Here is a 15,582-nt window from a genome sequence, read left to right as displayed (position 1 = left end):
GGGGGCAACAAACTCTTTCTTTGGCTGATCGGCTTGCTAAATATGAAAATGATCTTGTAAAATTCAAAAAACTCCAGCTTGAAAACTCATATTTGGAAAGAAATATTGAGCTTCAGCAGGTTCCATGGGGACTGCGTATTTGGCGATATCCGAATGGAGCTGAGTATGACGCTGACATGCTGACTGAATTGCACCAGTTGTTTGATTGTTTGGGCATGGATTTAATGAAAATAATAATAAAATACAATACCCGTGCAATAGAAGGTCTGTCTAAGACCTTGGAGGACAATGAGAAGTGTATTAGAAATTACTTATTATTCGAGCATTTCCTAACAAATTTATCAGACGTGCAATTTGTGCAATGATATTTTTTTAAGAAAGTGCAACAAAATCAAAAGAGACATTAATGAGTACCAGAAAGGTCTTGTGTATCCCTTTTCAGCTGGGTGCCATGGTAACGATAAACTAGGAATCAATGAGGAGGAGCAAAATCGAGGGGTGATGACATCAAGTCCAAGAAGATTTACTGAACAGGAAACAGGATGGCAAAAGCAACATGACGGAGATTTGCAACGTTCTGAGTGTATTAAAGAAAGGGAACACCAGCAGGTGCATTTTTTGGGAGAAGCTCAAAGGGATTACTACTGGCAGGGTGGGGTCCCCTTTACTTTACCGAAACGACACTTCACCGACACGCAGAAGACCGAGACAAAACGACCGACAGGTAAGTTGACCGAAAAGGTGATTTGCTGACAGCCGAAAGACCGACAAGGGTAACGTGTGAGCGCGACTCGGTAAGTGTGCGATAGTGACTGAGTTAGGAGCGGTCAGGTAAGTGTGCGATATTGTGGGATTTTGGGTTAGGGTGTGGGAAAGGTGAGTGTGTGGTAGTGTCGGAGTTAGGGTTCGGGTAAGGTAAGTGTGTGATAGTGACGGACTGTAGTTTAGGGACGGGTTAAGTGAGTTAGGTTTAGAGTGCGGGTAGGGTGAGTGTGCGATAGTGACGGGCTTTATGTTTTAGGGTGGGTTAAGTGAGTTAGGGTTAGGGTGCAGGTAGGTTAAGTGCGATAGTGACAGTCTTAAGGTGTAGGGGTGGGTTAAGTGAGTTAGGGTTAGGGTGCGGGTAGGGTAACTGTGCGGTAGTGTCGGACCTTAGGGTTAGGGTTTGGGTTAGGGTTAGTGGATATGTCATTGTGTGTCATGTGTAGTTTACGTTGTTTGTGTCGGTGTAATTGTGTTCGGTTTTGTGAGTTGTCGGTGTTGTGTGGTTTCGGTTATTTGGGGTCGGTGTTTTTTGTGTTGGTGAAGTGTCGTGTCGGTAATGTAAAGTAGACCCGGCAGGGTGCTAGACCAAAAACCAGAGAACAAAGACCCAGAAGGGGAAGAACTTTTATCGGATCAGTTAATGGAACAAGCGTTAATCGAGCTTGGTAATGTGAGTACTGGTTTCTCTGGGGTGGTTACGAATGTTACGGGTGACATTTTTGGACAGGGGTTTGTTAGCACCAATGTGGAACTTTGTCAGGAGATGAACAATGGCATTCATGGCAACTTACAAAGTGAAGAAAATGAGGTTTTTAATGACAGTGATGATTTAGACATCTTAATGGCTTTAATGGACAAGAAAATGCTAGTACCTGTTGAAATTATTAATAGTTCTGGTGATTTTAAAATGTACAACTATTCAGATAAAACCTTGACTATTGAGCATGCTAATCTATTAGCCATAGGTATGACATTTTTGCCAAATAGAAGGAGTGATTTAGCACAGAAGCTCATAGATTTAAAACTGTTTGTGCGTAAATTAAATTGTAAAGCATGGTTTAATGCTAAATTAATGTGTGAATAGGCACTTTTAAAAAAGCCAAGCATATTTAACCCTCAAACCAACAATTGCATTGCAGTTTATGATAAGGTATGTGAAATGGAAATTAGAAAGGTTTTGGGGCATAAAAAAAGTGAATGTTGAATATAATTAAGTAAAACATGTATTTTCTGATGAGAATAAAGTGTCTGGATACCTTCAGTGGCTGCGGAGTAGGATTCTTGTACCGTTCTTGTTGGTCCAGTGGTACCCTCTGGGAACAGTGGTGGTGGTGGTGATTTTTATCACATGAACCAAGTTGCAAGGGATGGTGCATAGGGTTGTGTGCCGCCTGTTGGTGCACACCCACACCAGCTGGAGAGGCTGCTCTCCCTCATTGGTGTAGTACTAGGAGGAGGAGTCATCAAGTACTCCAGCCAGCTGTAGAGTGAGGTGACAGTGATGACAGTCCAGTGGGTGAGGACTCACTGTCACACAGCTTGATGACCATGGGTTTGGGATGTCCTCACCCTCACCCCAGTCATGGTGTCCTCTAACCTCTTGTGTCCATCACAGCTCCTTGTCTCTTGTCTTGTTTGGCTTGTCTGTCTGCAATTGCTTCCTCACCTACCCAACTTACCTGACCCAGATATACCTACGTGTCTTTTTGTTCAGTTGGCTATATAACATGATTGCGTTGTGGTAATCCTGCTCTCTGGAATTGGCAATCCAAATTCAGTTAGTATTTTCCACATATGGTCACTTTACACTGTTAAAAAGAAGGATATCTATGGTTCTTTCCTCCCTCCCTCACTCCTGCATATTCCTACCCTGCTTTCCCTTTGTTCTTCCCACACTTGTTCCCCATTTCACCACTGTCCTATAAACCCCATTTCACCTCTTTAATCTGTTTTTGCATGAAGATGCACATCACACACCAAAGCACAGCAACGGTGAAAGGCAGCAATGTATTTAAAAGTATTATATATATCTGTATTTGAACCCTGTACTGTCTGTCCCCAACAATGAATTTATCAATGCATTAACATGTGCTGCCACAGAGTCAGTTAAACAACAGGTGTATTTCATAGACTCAGTACTGACAGACCTTAGCAATGTGGCTTTCATTTGCACACTACTTAGCTATGTGCAAATGTGTATCTTGCATGCATATGCACTTTGGTAGCTATTGCAAAAACCTGCTGCTCACCTTTCTATAGAAATGTACATATTATGCTGAAATATTGCTGTTTACTGTCCATTTCCTGTGTATGACATGAAATTACATTTGGAAACATTACAAAACTGAGGGCCCTGTCTAACAACATGTCATATATTTACAATACATCTATGTGTTGCCACCCCCTGAAGCACTGCAACCCTGGTATCTCAGTACTTTTTCCACAAATATGTCAACCACAGTACAAAATGTAATATCAAATGTTGTGTGCTATGCAATACACATCAATCTGGTAACATGCAGAACTACAACTATTCACCCATATGCCTAAAAAGCCTTATCTGCAAGGCTACAGAAGGAATCAGCATAAACAATATCCACAGGGACATAGGTAAACTTCAACACACTTGACTCAACCCCTTTTGTTTCTGTCAGGGGTAGTGCTTGCTTATTGACCCTTGTGGACTTCTTGGATACTGACCCCAAAGACCTGGATGAGCGATAACAAGGCATACCGCCTATGTTGAGTTATCCAAGGCCTTTGACACTATCCCCCGTTCATGTCTCATAGATCTCCCATGTGAGAATTAAGCCATACAGTAGTAGAGGGATAGGCAACTGGCTCACTGACAGAATACGCTCTCTCAAAGTTGGGAATGTCACCTCCACCACTAGTCACTTACTATTAGCATAATACAAGGAGCTGTGCTGTACCCTCAGCTGCTTGTAAACTACATCCCTGAAGCACAGGCAACTGTAGATGGCCTGTGGTTTATCAAGTCTGCAGATGACTGGTAACTGGCTGCATTAATATAGAGTCCTGCAATGCTGGTAACATATTACAGAAGGGGCTGCCACACAGAAATGATTGGTGCCAAACTCATGGACTGAAACTTACCGCATACAATGCCTCAGTGTCTCCTTTGGCAATGAAGTACCCCTGCTAATTATGATATACATAGCACCTCTCTAAGCTCAAACACAGTGTTGTGAGACTTGGGAACACATGTTGATAGCAATTTGCACTTTCATCACTATGTGTCCATAGTGGTGACACACATTCTACACTGTGCACATCATACATATAGACATCACATCCAAAACCAGGGTGGTCATACCTCTGCTGTATTCTACCCTTATCAGACCACTAATTGAGTACAATCCTCCATTCTGCCTGTGCCTCACCAGACAACTGCAGCAATTGGAGAAGACACAGGGTTGTGCCTGAGAGACTCCAGGCCCTACAAACATGACATATATTTAAAGAGTGAAAGACCTATCATGGTACTCAGTATTGTGCAGGGTGCTGAAAGGTGACCTATGCTTTCCCTACAGAGCAGTTTCAGACCCTGCCCTACTGGAAATTCTGGACATCTGCAGATCAAATGGGACAAGAATAACTTGGCTCAGGGTTCTCAGCCTAGCCTGAGACATAAACAGATCATGCTAGGGAGACAGATGTATGCCCCAATGACTCCCGCTCCTCTGTAAATGGCTGTAATTGCATGTGAAGCAGTGCTCCTCAATGACCGTGTTCAAGCGTAACCTTGACTACTGGTTGAGCAATTGTAAATCCACCTCTGGGGTGTCACTTATGTCCCTCATGGACAGGGTCAGTTGGTGCTGCTCAAAAAACTGCTCTGCTAACAATGACCATCCAACCATGCTCTGTAAGGGTACTTGTATTTTGCATAGCTAGGTTTCTAAACAGTGTAGGCCATTAGGCTACTAGCCTCCTATGAACCTATGAATCTATGAGCCTATGCAGGCCTTCCAACATGTTTTTTCCACATGGCCTGCTAGTGTCATTTACTATAAGTTCACATGCACGCTTATCAAAGTCAGACTTGTGGCATGGTGCTTGCATAAAGTATTGTGTTCTGCAGTCTGTGTACTTAGATACATAGGGGTTCTGTTCTCACTGCATTCAGCTCTGTGTGTGTGTGAGTGTGTGTGTGTGTGTGTGTGTGTGTGTGTCTCTCTCTCTCTCTCTCTCTCTAGACAGACGAGTAAAGGTGTGTAAACCAGAGGTACTGCTCCAATACCAAGGACTGAGTATTTTGATTCTTTCAGATGGCTACACATGCATTTCATGCAGCCCACCCAACATCTTGTCCCTCCACATGGCCTGCTGATGTCACCTACTATAAGTTCACCTGCATTCTTGTAAAATCAAGACTTGTGCCATGTCGCTTATGTAAAGTAATGTGTTCTGTAGTCTGTGTACTTAGGTAGGAATTCTGTTCTTATTGTAGTCAACTGTGTGTGTGTGTGTGTGTGTGTGTGTGTGTGTGTGTGTGTGTGTGTGTGTGTGAGCATTTTACACCCCAATGTGGGATGCTGTTATATTCTCCTCAATGGACACTGCTGATGTCATTAGCTATAAAGTGTTATCTGAGACACTCCAAGTCAGAAGTGAGCCATGGCACTTGCCTTAAATACAGAGGTCTGTAGTCTGTATACTTAGATCGGTAGGAGTTCTATTCTCACTGTAGTCAACAGGGTGTGTGTGTGTGTGTGTGTGTGTGTGTGTGTGTGTGTGTGTGTGTGTGTGTGTGTGTATGTGTGTGTGTGTGTGTGTGTGTGTGTGTGTGTGTGTGTGTGTGTGTGTGTGTGTGTGTGTTTGTGTGTATGAGCTCTTGCTTGATGTTACAGAGAATCTTTTACACCAGCATGTGTGACACTATTACCATATTCTCCTCAGCAGACACTGCTGATTTCATCAGCTGTATCATATTTTTGGATATGCTGTACTCCCACCAGGGCAGGGTCAAACACTGGCCTGGAGGCCAGGCAAACATCACATCATCCTATACCAGACAGATTACAGTGACATGGCTGTAACTTTATCCACATACATCATGGCATATTTTGTAGGCCCTGTGTTATCTTGTTGAGAAAGCCCTGTGGTGTCTCCAGCTGCTGCTGCATCTGTCTGGTGAGGTACATGCAAAGGAGAGCATTATACTTTATTACTGTTCTGATGAGGGTTTACTACAGTGGAAAATTGGTGTTTGAAGTTCAGACTGCTATCTGCGTGTGTTCCCAGTGCTGGCATCACAGGATGTCAGCATAGCAGGACTGTTGTCAGTGCTGGCATTAACATGGAATTCCACTTTTCAGATGGACAATATAAAAGAAGACACATTTCTGCATTTAGTTGTAGATGGACTGCCTTTGTCCCCATTCATTTCTCTGTGTTAGATCCTCGTGTACTATGTTATCATCATTGGTAGACTCAATGATTGCACCCAATATGCAAGAATCAGCAAACTTTGTTAGGCAAAGGCCATATACTTTAGCCTGAACTGTTGAGAAATGGAGTCAAAACAGTGAAGAGCCAAGCACAGATCCCTGGGGTTTGCCAGTAGTGACAGCTCTACTGGTGTAGGTTGATTTAACCAACTTTTTCAGTATTTCAGTGAGCCAATTGGTTATCCATCTAACAATGTAAGGCTAATCCCCAGCTGGAAGTGTTTCTGAATGATACCTGCATGGAGGATTGTGCCAAATCCCTAGGTCAGATCATGATAGGCAGTATGCACTGTCTTACCTTCATCCAGGCCTATCACATGGAAGTAATGGCCTGTTACAACATCTCAGATTGCCTATGGCCTGACTCAGCACATGCACCTTCCTGATATGGTTGAATACACACTTCAGAACATCCTCTGCATGGCCTATATTCCCATACAAGGGTGTACATCAACATGCATCCTTCTGAGTAGAGGGGACAGCACCTAATGCATGCACAGAGACATGTGATCATGGACGTCTTCTTCATGTACACTAGTCATATTCCAGCTGTGTGCAACAGATCTGTGTGAGTTGTCAATACTACATCATGTCTGTTACATCTGATAGATGTCCTCAAAGAAGTCACCGAGGGCATGCATAATGGCAACAGTATCATCTTGTGGAACTTGACCGGGTTAAGGCATTTGACCCAAATCTACACTGAGGTATTCACTCAACACTGTGATATGTGTCCATAAATACCTATATCACCAAATGGGTAGAATAGTGTATCACATACAGTATGTGGCTTCTCACTATGTTGAAATGTGTGATGTGATCTATATCTCAGGTCCAGTGATCAGGTCCATACATCAGGGCTGTCGTCTAGGTCCTTTCCTGTAAATTAGTTAAGTGATGGACATCACAGATGACATACACATGCTGTTTCCACACAGTTGACTGAAGGACTACAGAATGTGGGCAATCATTGGCTCCAACTGTGATACTACTATAATACAGACAGTAGCTACACATAACAAACAGTGCTTCCACAGACATGACAACACCTGCAAGACAAGACACATGGGGAGATTTGTTAATTCAGGAAACAAACACACCGGCCAAGTATAATGTGGACAACACATCCTATAGTCAGACTAATAGGTATGTGACCTGTGTGCTGGGGTAGATGGTAAGTGGTACATCCACCAGCATGTGGTCACAGTGCTGGCTTCTCCCGTGAATGTAACACAAGTACTGGGTATGTGAAGGATATCCACATCTGAGGCCAAAATACCTTCATGGTTCCCAGCCTTCATCACACCAATAACTGTGTACAATGCACCCTTCTTCATGTACCTCCTGACACATCTTCCAGTGATGTGTAATGGAAGTGTACCACCTTTATCACACTGAGCTGTCACACAACGTATTGATCATACCTAGGTATTCTTTCTGTGGAATATACATGACTGTCTGATGGTCCAGAACACCAATCAAGTTGTTACACCAGATGCATGTATGCTACCTGTTCTGCTTATGTGCAGACTACATACATAGGTGTTTGACAGCATTAATGGCATGTATATCATTCATGACAGTGCGGACTGTGCACTATATATATGCTATGCACACAAGCATCTAGCCTGTAAAATACAGGTGTACCATTGTCCTTCCTAATACCTCCAGGACAGTGTGCATGCTTACCCTCACAGAGTGCGGGTGTATCATAATAGTTGCTCAAGTGTGTGTGTGTGCAGACTCATCTCTTATCACTATAAATCACATCTGTTGTGTCAGAGGCATGGAGTTACTGGTGGTATCATTCTGATATTGCCCATGATTGTGGCTGGTTCTTGTAATGTTTTCCATGAACCTTTACCTATGCCCATCTTGCTGGAGACTTCTGCTGAGGGTGCACTCATATTCAGGCATATAAGTTTTCACAGTATTGCAGTATGCACCCTATCCCAAAATAATGGTGAGATCCATGGTAAATGTCCTCTGCATTATTCATGTAAAGATGCTTATCTCACACAGACATCCTCCCCTTTGTTATATCACCTTGTGTGACAGTCACATAAAACACATTTTCACTGTACATTTCCTACTGAATTGTATAGATATGTGATTGGTGTTGCTTCTACAACCATCTTTCATTGACATGCCCTCCTCTGCTGTACATTAGGTAATTTCAATTATCCTCTTTCCCTGTGTTCATTCCTACAATTCATGTGTGTGTTCCTGTTCAATACACACACTTCCCCTGAATGTTCATTTCACATGGCAGTCCATGTCTCATTGCAGATCATTTGCACAGCTTCAGTACACAATGCCAGGAATTGGATGTCAGGATGTCACAGTACTCCACACTGTAGGTACACTGTCCTGTACTTTGTTTGGACCATATACTTTACATTCATACTTGTCCCCTGTCCAGATATCCCCAGGATGTCCAGATGTTTTCACAATCAAATTTGTGGCTTTCTGCCCTATCGTTGGGATAATCTCCAGAATGATGTGAGTTAATATTACATATATTTGAGTTCATACCTCTCAACTGTCCTGATTTGTGCAGAATATCCACTTTGTGTGTCAAATTTTTGATCTTTTCCTCATAACATTTTGGTTTTCTGGCAAATCATTTACGTGCCATTGCATATTGAAATCAGAAACTAATGACAGACATTTGAGTTTGAAGCTTCATGCTCTTCAGAAAGTTCATGCTACTGTACAACCTATTATTCCTTCAACTTTCTAAGTATGGAAGACCAATATTAAAATTCCCTAGTTTTGGGCCTTTGTCCCCCCATTATTTATGGCTTTGTCTACATTTCTTGCTCTAAGAGGTTAAGAGAGTTTCATTCTAACACATTTCTGTGCGACACCTATGTGAAATATGTCCCTATTTCTTGTTATTTTTCCCTCTCATTATGTTGGCCTTTGTACATATGCATTGTTGTAACAGATTGACAGTTCTCTGTGAAGCCCTGGTGATAATTGTGACATTCTGTGAACATACACAGAACTGATATCCATATTCGCTTGCATGGTTTCCAGGCTAGCAACACTTTTGCCAGCCACAAAACCTAGGTTAGACATGCTGCAAGCAATTAATATGCATTGCATGCTACCTGTCGTCATGCAAATATGTACTTCATGTAGTCTTCGCTCGAAGTCTACACGGATTTTATTGAATCCCAGGGATCGAATAAACTCATAGGCAATTACCATTATCTCTAACTAACTAATCTAAAATAAGTAATTGCAAATGTAAACCAAGATGTTTCATTTGCAATTAACAAAACAGAAACAAACAAACAAAAAAATCAACTTTTATGGGGGCTGAAGACCCCACCTGCAAAAATGAAATATTCTAACTCCAGGGTCACACGACCTCATAGAAAGGGGAAAAAAATCCTTGAATTATGTAACGGCTAAGCAGCTGAACTTCAGCCATTACATTAAAACAAGACAAAATGCGTACAGTGATGACCTGTATAACAGTTATAGATAGATCTAGATAGAGATGGACTCAGTTGTTTTGACTGAATCAGGCTTCACTGAATCACAAATTTAACTGATGTCACATTTCACTAGAACATGACTGACTGAAAATTTTAAAGTAACAAAGCAGTGTGGTGTAAGGTGCAAGCCCCCTGTAGGAGGTGCAGAGTTGGCTTGCACCCGTGTAAAAAACAAGTTTTTATGGTATGCTTGGTATAAATACGCACACACACACACACACACACACACACACACACACACACACACACACACACACACACACACACATTTTACCTTGTGCATTACATTTTCAGTTGCATCTATACACCATAGACCAAACAGATGTGTGTGTGTGTGTGTGTGTGTGTGTGTGTGTGCGCACGTGCGCGTGCACGCACACGTGTGTACGTGTCCATGTGTGATTGATTTGGATACAGGACAAGAATGCAGAATCTTAATGTAAGAAAAATAATCTCTAACTACTCCTTTCTGTAAAGCTAACAGATGGCAGATGTAGTCTGAAAAACTTCCACATAAAACTAAGGCTTAGTTATAGAATAATAGTGATCTTCGTGAGAAGTCCTAGTGCAGTATCACAGAGCTGGTGACATTAAAACTATTCCCTTCTTAGGGTGTTTCAGTGAGTTTACCTGGCTCTAGAACAACTTAAGTACTAACAGAAAGTATCTATCAATTTTCTTTTACTAGCACCTTACATACGTACATACAGATATTTCAAGCATGGGCATTAATGCCATTCTAGACTGCTTTTTTTAATGTCTGCAAATCTGCTGGGTTTCTAATACCATGACGGGAATGGACCCCATTCCTAAGTCAAAGTACAGTTAATGTTCATGAATTTAGTATTGTTTCAATCTTTGATGTCAGCCAAAAGTACTCTTCGCAGCAAATGCAATGTGCCCAGTAATGACTCCATCTGCAATTTGTATGGAGTTACATGGATTGGTAACATATCTAAATACGATTGTAGATTCTTTTTTTGTAAGACCTGTTGCTCCTACTACTGTTGGAACTGTCTGAGTATCTTTCTTCCACATTGCTCTCATTTCTCCCTGCAGATATTTTATGACTTTGTGACTCTGTACGCAAGACACTGTAGTCACTGGGTGCAGCGATTTCAGTGATCAATGCTACTTTTGTCTTCTTTTCTTGGACCACTATATCCAGTTTTCTAGCATCTGTCTTTTGAACTGTTGGTAATGGATGATCCCAGTTGATGTAAACGTCATAATTTTCTATGATACTTTGTGGCTCATGTTTCCACTGTTTTTCAACCACTTCAGTAGCATAATGTTTGTACAATCCTCAGTGCAACAGTCTTGCCACCTTATTATACCTTTCAGTATACAGTCCTTCTACCATTCGAATGTCACATCCAGCAACTAAGTGTGAGATTATTTCCAAATCAGTTTTGCACACCCTGCATTTGTCTGTTTCTCCCATGTGTTCAATGGACTTTGCAAACCAGTGTGAATGTAGTCCACTGTCTTGGGCCGCCAATATTAAACTTTCATCTCTTGGTATGAATTCACTTCTCCTTAACCATTCCTGTGTTCGTTCCTGATCAACATGAGGTTCTTCGAGAAGTTTTCTACACTTGCAACTATATTTATGCATTTTCGAATTTCTCTTCTTTTCATCTGGTCCTTCATCTTATATTCTTTATCTTGTTTTTTGGCTCATTCAGTTGTTGCCTGATTTTTATCTGCTTCTCGTTTGATTTCCATTCCTGTTTGATGCCAATAACTTTTACCAGATTAAGCAGAGAACTCATCTTAGATTTATTCCCCTCATGTTTCAAAACTTTCACTACATTTGTGTCTTGTGAAGTCAGCAGATATGTGTGGAGTCACACAATTGCAGATCTATAAATGTAATCAATTTCAAGGAGGCCCATCCTTCCTTCGGAACAGGGAATATATAATATTGGTATGCACTGATTTGTATAAATCAACTGCGGTGGTGGTGCTGCGGTAGCGTTGTCACCACTCACACTTCTGCGTTGCCGTCACATTTCTCACTTAAAAGTGTGTGTACTGTGGCGACGAATGCGCTGTTCCTTTTTTGGTTGTGTTAGGGCCCGGGCCAAGCCAGCATGTAAAAACTTTACTGCCAATCATTAGCGGACCGAGTTCCGCTGTGGCGACCCCCGAAAAAAGAAAAAAGACACACACACACACTGATTTGTATAAATCATTTGGTGAGCATGAAGCATCCTTCTTGTTTTAATATCTAATTTATCCAACACATTTTAGGGCCAATTAATCACTCCAAAGCTGTAAGTTAGGACAGGAAGAGCAAATTGGTTTATAGCTTGGATTTTGTTCCTAGATGTCAACGTTGTTTTCTGGATTAATTTAAGTCTTCTAAAGTACTCCTTACTAAGTTTTATTTGCATTTGTTCTTGTTTTATTGCTGATCCTTCACCAGTTCACAAATATTTGTACACTCCCTCTTGCTCAAGTTCTTTTGTATCACATTCTTGTCTCAAACTGATGTTTTCCTGATGCTGCAGTTTTCCTGCTTTAAAGGTTGCTTTTGCAAATTTAGCAAGGCCAAATGACATTCTAATATCATCTGAAAAAGTTTTGACAACCTGCAGCTGTGCTTACAGTTCCTCATCTGAACAGATATACAGTTTTAAATCATCGACAAAAGAGAAGATGAGAAGTCTTTAGACTTTGTTGTTTTCTAGGAGCCAAATTATAGCCATGTCCTAAGCTGTTAAGTAGACAACATAATAGGTTAAGGGCAAGGCAGAAAAGCAATGGTCCAAAAGTAACAGAAAAAGCACTGAAAACTGAATAAAATAAAAACGGCAGTTCACGGACTTTACTGGCAGCAAATTTAGATGAAAGAGAAGCCCACAATGCTGCAAAATCACACAAATCCTTTATTCTTTAAAATGAGACATTCTGTTAGTTCTTTCGTTTAAACAAAGTGTTAAACTTCATCAGACAACGGTTAGTTTCTGGCAATTCCTTTTCCATCCTCAAAATATATGTGTTTAACAAATACACTTTTTTATTATATGATAAATTGAAACTCTTGCACCATGCAAGTATATATTTTTTTATTTCTTACAATTTCACTTTCTACTGATACAGTATGTTTTCATATTCTTTTAAATTCTAAAAACTATCTATATTCTAAAACCTGGCCCATATTACTGGAAGATTCCTACATGAGGCAATATGTGGGGCATTAATCCACAATCATATACAGGAAGGGACCTAATTTTAAAGACTTACTTAAAATAAAGCAGGGAGCTGAGTTACGAGGGGGACAAGGAATGACCAAATGTGGGGCATGTTCCTGGTGCCCCAAGGTTCAAGTGGCTAACAGTTTCATAGTGAGAGACACAATATATTACATGAACAGTAAATACAATTGTTGTTCCAAAGCAGTAGTTTATTTGGCATCCTGCTCTTCCTGCCAGTGTTTCTATGTTGGGAAAATGGAAAGGAAACTCTGGTAGAGAATTTATGAGAAGGAATATGCTGTAAAGAGACAAAATCAGAACACTGCCTTGGCTAAACACATTAATTGTGATAGTGAACACAAGTTTAGCTTCATGGCAATAGATTCAGTACTTATACAGGATAACAAGCCATGGGGGCTACTTTTAGAGATAAAAGAGCTCAGGTGGCAAATCCGCTTACAGGCCGATAGTTGGCCAGGTCTGAATGAGCTTAGCTCAATAGCCCCTGTGTTGAAGTTAAAAGCTCTTGAAAGGAAAAAAGTGAAGGTAGTATCTGCTAGTTAAAACTTATTTAAATACATATATTTTATTTTATACAAAGTTTTGTTATTTGATGCAAGTATATTTTACATATTTTTAAATATTTATTATATTTAACCCACTGTATTTGCATATATTTATAAAAGCTGAAATGGCTTAATGGTAACTTGATGTGGCAATGGTGTGCAGGGCCTTGGGTTTGAGACTTGCAAGATAGGAGTAGTTAGTCATTTTTAAGCTATGTTCCCATGAGATGTTAAGCTATTGGAATTACATGCAGTTTTATAACACCAAAACTCAGTTTATAAAAATGCTTATTAGAAAAAAGTTTTTAGCATTGGTTTTAGACTGTTTATACAAGATGCTAAATGAATTTTACTTTATAGTTACTCATAGTTTATTTATAAATTCAATAATTATAAGTAGTAGCAGGCAGATTCAGTTAGAGTGAATAGGTGTTTGTGTTTTTATGTATATGTAATGGATTTTTAAGTTCTGTTAATATTAATGAGTTGTTTAACCAATCAACACTAAAGGAAGTTTATAAAGGAAGTGAATGTGAAACTAACAGTTTTCTGATGAAGTTTAACACTTTGTTTAAACGAAAGCGCTAACAGGATATCTCATTTTAAAGAATAAAGGATTTATGTGATTTTCCTAGCAATGGTGACAGAGAGTCACCTTGGAATATCCCCCTTTGAATTTTTATTCTTGGGATACTAATTTGTCTTTTATCATGGCTTAATTGTAAAGTGGCCTGCCATTGTTTCATGGTCACTGTAATATAGTCAATCAGTGTAGTGTATATCTTATACATTTTTAAGCACTCCTTTATCCATGAATGGGTTATACTATCAAATGTTTTTTTGTAGTCAATCCATGCCATACTTAGATTCTTCTTTTTACAGTTCTCCACTATGACTTTATTTAACAATAAATGATCCTTTGTTCTGTATGACTTTTGTTCTACTGCTATAATTGAGTTTTCTTCTAAATGACTATAAGTTCTTTTGGCTTCATTTCCTGTATATAGTTTATACATCATTGGAAGGCAAGTTATAGGTCTATAATTTTTGGGGTAGCTTGCAGATTCACTCTTAAGTAGGAACATTGTTTTACCTGTTGTTATCTGTTTGGGGTGCACATATAAATAGTTCTTACTCATGGCTAAATGTCTGAGCAAAGATGTTAATACTTTGGACCAAAAGTTAGGTACTGTATCTGGGCCTGGGGTTTTCCAATTAGAGTCTTTTCTTAAGTTTGTTTCAGTCTCTCCGGCTGTTACTTCATCCCATTTCATATCCTGTACCTTTAAACTTCTTATTCTTTCTTTTACTTCTTTTACCCATTTAGCATCTTTGTTATGTTCCCCAGGAACTTCATAGTTACTTCTCCAAAATTCATCTTTTTCTTCTTTTTTTGGTGGACTTTCAATTACTTTTACGTTGTTTCCCAATTCTCTATAAAACATTTTTGGATCATCAATAAAGTGCTTATTTTGTACTTTTCGTTTATATTTATCTGCATGTTTTCTAAGTTCTTCCACCTGTGCTGACATTTTTAGTTTGTTGTTTGCATGATAAGTCCTGGTCTGTCCTAATACTGCACATTGCTTTTATCACATCTGTCTTTCTTAGTATTTTTGTTGATCTATTTCCTTTTCTATTGTCTTCTAACAGTGACACTTCTTGTCTTAATTGCTTTATAGTTTTCACTATTCGATACTTCCATGGTGGTATTCCATTTCTACCATTCCTTTCCCTCACTACCATGTGTTCTTCTGGTAGAACTTTATCAGTTATTAATTTAGCCGCACAGTAATATATCCTGTTTACTTCTGTTATATCGTCCTAATTACCGTGTTCATTTGTTTTATCAGACTTCTGGGGTTTTATTGACCTTCTGTGGCCTATTTCTTTCCTTGATCCTAATATATCTATGTATTTCTATTAAATCAAGCAACTCTTCTCTTAGCTCATTTTCTTCCAAACTGATGGCACATCCCTTGTTTTCCATTTCTTGCAGGCATTCTATAGAAGGTTCTATAGCATCTTCCTGTGGCACCTTCTCTTCAGTTTCATCCTGTGCCAT

At 39.9% G+C, this 15,582-nt stretch overlaps 1 protein-coding gene across 2 annotated transcripts in view; it reads left to right on the top strand.

Annotated features, from left to right (window-relative positions):
* The window catches only part of TAFA2 (TAFA chemokine like family member 2), a 2,885,489-nt gene that overhangs the window by 1,085,828 nt on the left and 1,784,079 nt on the right, over window positions 1-15,582 (top strand). The window lies entirely within an intron of this gene.

Source organism: Protopterus annectens, chromosome 11.part0 (assembly GCF_019279795.1).
Source record: "Protopterus annectens isolate FY-2018-M chromosome 11.part0, PAN1.0, whole genome shotgun sequence".
Taxonomy (NCBI): Eukaryota; Metazoa; Chordata; order Ceratodontiformes; family Protopteridae; genus Protopterus; species Protopterus annectens.
This window is presented reverse-complemented; position numbering and strand designations above follow the sequence as displayed.